This window comes from Ovis canadensis, chromosome 25, assembly GCF_042477335.2.
Source record: "Ovis canadensis isolate MfBH-ARS-UI-01 breed Bighorn chromosome 25, ARS-UI_OviCan_v2, whole genome shotgun sequence".
Lineage (NCBI taxonomy): Eukaryota > Metazoa > Chordata > Mammalia > Artiodactyla > Bovidae > Ovis > Ovis canadensis.
In genome coordinates this window covers 57026982-57032981 of record NC_091269.1, presented here as the reverse complement: position 1 = coordinate 57032981, position 6000 = coordinate 57026982, and positions in this window count along the sequence as shown.

Sequence of the window (6000 nt, the reverse complement as noted above, 5' to 3'; positions counted from 1 at the left end):
GGCTGATTCATGTTGGTATATGGCAGAAATCAACCCAATATTGGAAAGCAATTATCCTCTTGACGAAAGTGAAAGAGGAGAGTGAAAAAGTTGGCTTAAAGCTCAACATTCAGAAAATGAAGATCATGGCATCTGGTCCCATCACTTCATGGCAAATAGATGGGGAAACAGTGGAAACAATAGCAGACTTTATTTTGGGGGGCTCCAAAATCACTGCAGATGGTGACTGCAGCCATGAAATTAAAAGACGCTTACTCCTTGGAAGAAAAGTTATGACCAACCTAGATAGCATACTGAAAAGCAGAGACATTACTTTGCTGACTAAGGTCTGTCTAGTCAAGGCTATGGTTTTTCCAGTAGTCATGTATGGATGTGAGAGTTGGACTGTGAAGAAAGCTGAGCGCCAAAGAATTGATGGTTTTGAACTGTGGTGTTGGAGAAGACTCTTGGGAGTCCCTTGGACTGCAAGGAGATCCAACCAGTCCATTCTAAAGGAGATTAGTCCTGGGTGTTCTTTGGAAGGAATGATGCTAAAACTGAAACTCCAGTACTTTGGCCACCTCATGCGAAGAGTTGACTCATTGGAAAAGACTCTGATACTGGGAGGGATTGAGGGCAGGAAGAGAAGTGGATGACAGAGGATGAGATGGCTGGATGGCATCACCAACGCAATGGACGTGAGTTTGAGTGAACTCCGGGACAGGGAGGCCTGGCGTGCTGCAATTTGTGGGGTCGCAAAGAGTCAGACATGCTGAGCAACTGAACTGAACTGAAATAATTTTTTAAAAACCACCTTACACCTGCCAGAATGACTATCATCAAAGAGAACACAAATAATAAGTGTTGATGAGGATGTGGAATAAAGGGAAACCTCATACACTGTTGATAGGGGTGCAAACTGGTGCTGCTGCTGCTACTGCTAAGTCGCTTCAATCATGTCCAACTCTGTGCGACCCCATAGATGGCAGCCCACCAGGCTCCCCCATCCCTGGGATTCTCCAGGCAAGAACACTGGAGTGGGTTGCCGTTTCCTTCTCCAATGCATGAAAGTGAAAAGTGAAAGTGAAGCTGCTCAGTCGTGTCCGACTCTTAGTGACCCCATGGACTGTGGCCCACCAGGCTCCTCCGTCCATGGGATTTTCCAGGCAAGAGTGCTGGAGTGGGGTGCCACTGGTGCAGCCACTGTAAAACAAACAAAAAAAAAAAAGACAAGAAAAGAAAGAAAAATACAAAAAGAAACAGTATAGAGATTTCTCAAAAAGCTAAAACAGAACTACCATATGACCCAGCAATTCCACTCCTGGATACATATTATTAAAAAAAAAAAAACAGTAACACTAATTTGAAAATATGCATGCTCTGCAATGTTCAGAGCAGCATTATCTACAATTGCCAAAAACCTGAAGCAAACTAGGTGCCCATCAACAGATGAACAGATAAAGAAGATGTGGAAACACTGCCTGCTGTCACTTCCATGCTGCTGCTGCTGCTGAGTCGCTTCAGGCATGTCCAACTCCGTGTGACCCCATAGATGGCAGTCCACCAGGCTCCTCTGTTCCTGGGATTCTCCAGGCAAGAACATTGGAGTGGGTTGCCATTTCCTTCTCCAATGTATGCATGCATGCTAGGTCGCTTACATGTAAAATCTAAAAAATGCAAGAAACTAATATAACAAAAAATAAACAGACTCACAAATATAGAGAACAAGTTAGTGGTTACCAATGGAGGCACGGAAGATGGGAGCGGTGATATAGGGGTTGGGAAGTAAGAGGTACAAGCTATAAGGTATCAAATAAGCTACAAAGATATATTGTAAAACAGGGGGAATATCTTATAATGAATTTAAAAATTGTAATTCACTATATTGTGCACCTGTAACTTAAATAATATTGTGCAGTAACTAGACTTCAATGAAAGAAAAAGTGATAAAATAAAATAGGGTGCTCTATGCAGGCCATATTGTAATAGTGACAGTTGAGAAAAGACAAGGAGATAAGGAAAGTAAGTATGCAGATAACTGGAGGAAGCAACCAGTGTAGAGACTGGAAGGAGGCTATCTGGGTACTGGAGAAGGCAGTGGGCTGAAATGGAGCCACTGAGCATGAGGAACTCAGGGAATGAGTCTGAGAAGTCACTGAGGCCGGACCCCGAAGACCCTCATAAGGACAGTGGCTTTCACTGTGAATGATCCGAAGTACTTATAGGGTTTTTGAAGACTGGCCCTATCTGGTTTAGATATTACATGAAGAATTTTCATGACTGTGTTGAAAATTGATTATGCAGGAGGAGCAGAGTAAGAAGCCGTTAGAAAATGACTGCCGTGATCCAGGATGCTGATGAGATGCTGAAGGCTTGCCCCAGGGTGGCGGCGGAGGAGACAGTGAGAAGTGTTGAACTCTGGATGTGTTCTATAGGTGGAGCCAACAGCGTTTCCTGACAACACAGATGCTATCTGTGTGAGAGAGGTGGGGGAATCATGGTGGCTCAAGTCTTTGCTCCCTGAGCACCTAGAAGACCAGATTTGCCATTGACTGACTCGCTGTCCCTAACCAGAAGTACAGGCCAAACCTACACAGACAAAGCATCACATAGCTCCAGGTACAGCAGCTCCCTCTTCTCTAAGGTTTCGCTGTCTGTGGTTTCAATCACATGCAATCAACAGCAGTCCCAAAATGTTAAATGAAAAATTCCAGAAAAAAGAATTCAGAAATTTTAAATTGTGCCCTGTTCTGAATAGCAGGATAAAACCTCATGCCATCTGCCCCACTTCGTCCTGCCTGAAATGGGAATCATCGCTTTGTCCAGTGTCTCCCATCTGTTAGCCCCATGTCAGTGATCAGATTGTCTGCTGCGGTATCATAGTGCTTGTGTTCAAGTCACCCTGACTGCAATTCGTAATGGCTGCAAAGTACAAGAGCAGTGATGCTGGCAATTCAGATATGCCAAAGAGGAGCTGTGCAGTCCTTCCTTTCACTGAAAAGAGGAAAGTTCTTGACCTAGTAAGAGAGAAAAAAAAAAAAAAGATTCATATGCTGAGTTTGCTAAGATCTACAGTAAGAACAAATCTTCTATCCTGAAACTGTGAAGGAAAAGTACATTTGTGCTAGGTTTGCGTTGCACCTCAAACTGCAAAAGTTGCAGCCACAGCGCATGGTAAGTGCTTGGATAAGACGAAAAAAGCAGTAAGTTTGGACAACAAGACATTTTGAGAGAGAGAGAGACCACATGCACATAATTTTTGTGATAGTGTATTGTTAATCATTGTTCTGTATAATTATTGTTGCTAGTCTCTTACTGTACCTAATTTATAAAGTAAACTGTATCAAGTATGTATAGGAAAAATATAGTATATCAAAGAGTCAGCAAGGTCTGTGATTTCAAGCATTCACTGGGGGTCTTGGATTGTGTCCCCACGGATAAGGTGGACTGCTGTACTCCTTCCGAGCAACTTTAGGGATGAGCCTGGCCTACAGTCACATTTATTCAGATACTAGATACAAGGTATTAGAACTCCCTTTACACAGTGCCTTACAGTGCTGGCCACCTGTTAGAGAGGAAAATTCCAGAGCTGGCTTATTTTCATGATCCTCTTGCCCCACTGACCATGTCATTAAGTTCAACGTGTCCCACAGCCAGTCCACTTAAGTGGTAACTCGTGAGCACGGAAATCCTTATCTCGTCATCTTACTACTCCCAGGGCCTCAGATTCCCAATGAGTATTTTGTCAAACAGAACTGAACAACTGATCCTTTACCCTACTTCCCTAGCATGAACAGTTTTCCTAAGGGAAAATAGCTGTACAGGAGGAATGTGCATTCCTTAAATAACTTTGAACGGATAGAGTAAATGCTGCCTTCCTATCCTGGCCTGTGATTAGTGAGGTTTCCAATACAGAGAAAACCAATGCAGAAAACAGGGGCGGGCAGCTGCTGGGCGCCCACGGAGTCAGCCTCCAGGTGTGCGGGGCTGCAGACCACAGCTAGGGGCCCTGGGAGCCTGGTGCTCTCCGTGCGGCGCTGAGTCTGCGCGGCCAAGCAACCGCTGGAGGAGCCCTGCAGTTGCCCTTCCCTTCCCTCTGACAGAGCTCTCACTGCTGGAGCCCTTGGCAGTGTGCAACCCACCGGCCCCTAAGCCCTTCCCAAGGACGCCTGGGGCCTAGGTGCAAAGGCAAGGCAGGAGCGGAGCTGAGAACTCACTCAGGCCCACCAGCTCCTTGACAATAGGGCATGCCAACTTCACCTGGAAAATTAATGGGAGATGGCCATATAGCCAAGAATGATGCCTTTCACACACCCTAGGATGTGTTTCTTTGAGTCCCCATACTGGAGCCACGATGGGGCTGTGTTCTCTAGGGCCTGGAAGTATGACGCACTCTCAATCCCAAACTTCCTTTCACTTTCCTGGAATAGCACAAGGATACCGCAGAATGCAGTTGATTACAACAGTATCAGCCGCAGCGATCCAAGAGAGGCAGGTCAAATCTCTGATTTAAAGATATTGTTGTGAATGTCATTTGCATGGGGTAGAAGGAAAAAATCAAGGAATAAAATCAGGGTTATGAAAACTGTTGCCTAGAGGATGGGTGAATTTTTACCTTAGCAAAAGCAAAGAGGAAACAGGACCACAGTAAAGAAAAATATCACTTGGGTTACTCGCAACTAAACAGGATCATATAAAAATGAAATGGAGAATAAACATACTGTGATGTTGATGGATTATGACGAGAACTGAGTTAAGGAAAAATAAGTGCTTTAAAACATCCAATTCTCTAAATAACATTGGAAACCAAGAAACTGGATGTGTTCAAGCTTATCTGCACCAAATCTGAAAAATATTGCCAAGATGACTAACTCCAATTTCACAATGACATGATGGGGCCCCAAAAGCAATTCTGAAGACAGCTTGTCTCCTTCCAGAGATAACAGACTCAGACATAATCTGGGTTCCTTCAAAGGGTCAATTCAGGGGTCACTGCCAAGATTAAGTTTGTAATTGTTGTAATTTCACCTTCCACTGGCAGACAGCATCAAGTCAGAGGAGGCACTTCCCAGAAGGGAGCAATTTTCTCTATAAAATGATTGTCACTAATAGAGCTTAGGAGGAAGGTGGCCAGCCCTTGATTCTTTCCCAGGCTCTCATTTTGTGCTGCCATAGCAAGTAGTAGGTCACAAAATTTGAGAGACTCTAAGCGATGATCATGAAGCCACAACTTTGAGACCCTAAAACTACCAACCAAAAGACCCAGTCAGAGAAACATCTCATCTTCTCATGCAAGAGCAGTTAGACAAGCATGGTGGTGAGTACACTGCCTGGGCAACTCTGACTGTTTGAGAGAGAGGCTTTGACTGTTGCCCATGCTTTGCAAAAGCAGAACAAAGGCTCTAGTCCTCATATGTCCTCATGGCTAGGCTGGGAAGATGTAGCACAACTCTTGGTTCTGTGGGAATGGGGCCTCCCTAGCCCATCCAAGAAATAGATATTTTCTCAGTTCCCAAAGGCCACATGGCAGGCTTTGTACTTAAAGAATCGAAACAGGAAATTTGTGCTCAGTTAGATCAGTTCTCTTACAGGTGGTAAAACTGAGAGCCAGATGAGGTGAGGGACTTTCCCAAGTTCATACAGTCAATTAGTGGTAGAGTTCACTTTAAGTCTTATATTCTAACCATTGGGCAACACTTTCTACTTGAGTATATTTGATGTGGGTAATTACTCTGCCAACCATCCAACTGAAGCATTTGATATTAGAGGAGAAAGCTATGGGGACAGATATGTGACTTGGACTTGCTCTTTCCTGTTTTTATTGTACTAATTAGCATCATTACTGTAAGTATACCAGGAGAGTTTCTTAAGCATAATTTTTATCTAGAGCCACATAATATGTATACTTTGGGGATATGTATAATTACTGCCCACCCCCCAATTCAATCATGAGGCCAAGCAGTATCTATGTCTTTCCATATCAATATTTTTAGCTTCTTTGCCACAAGCAGAGAAGTGATA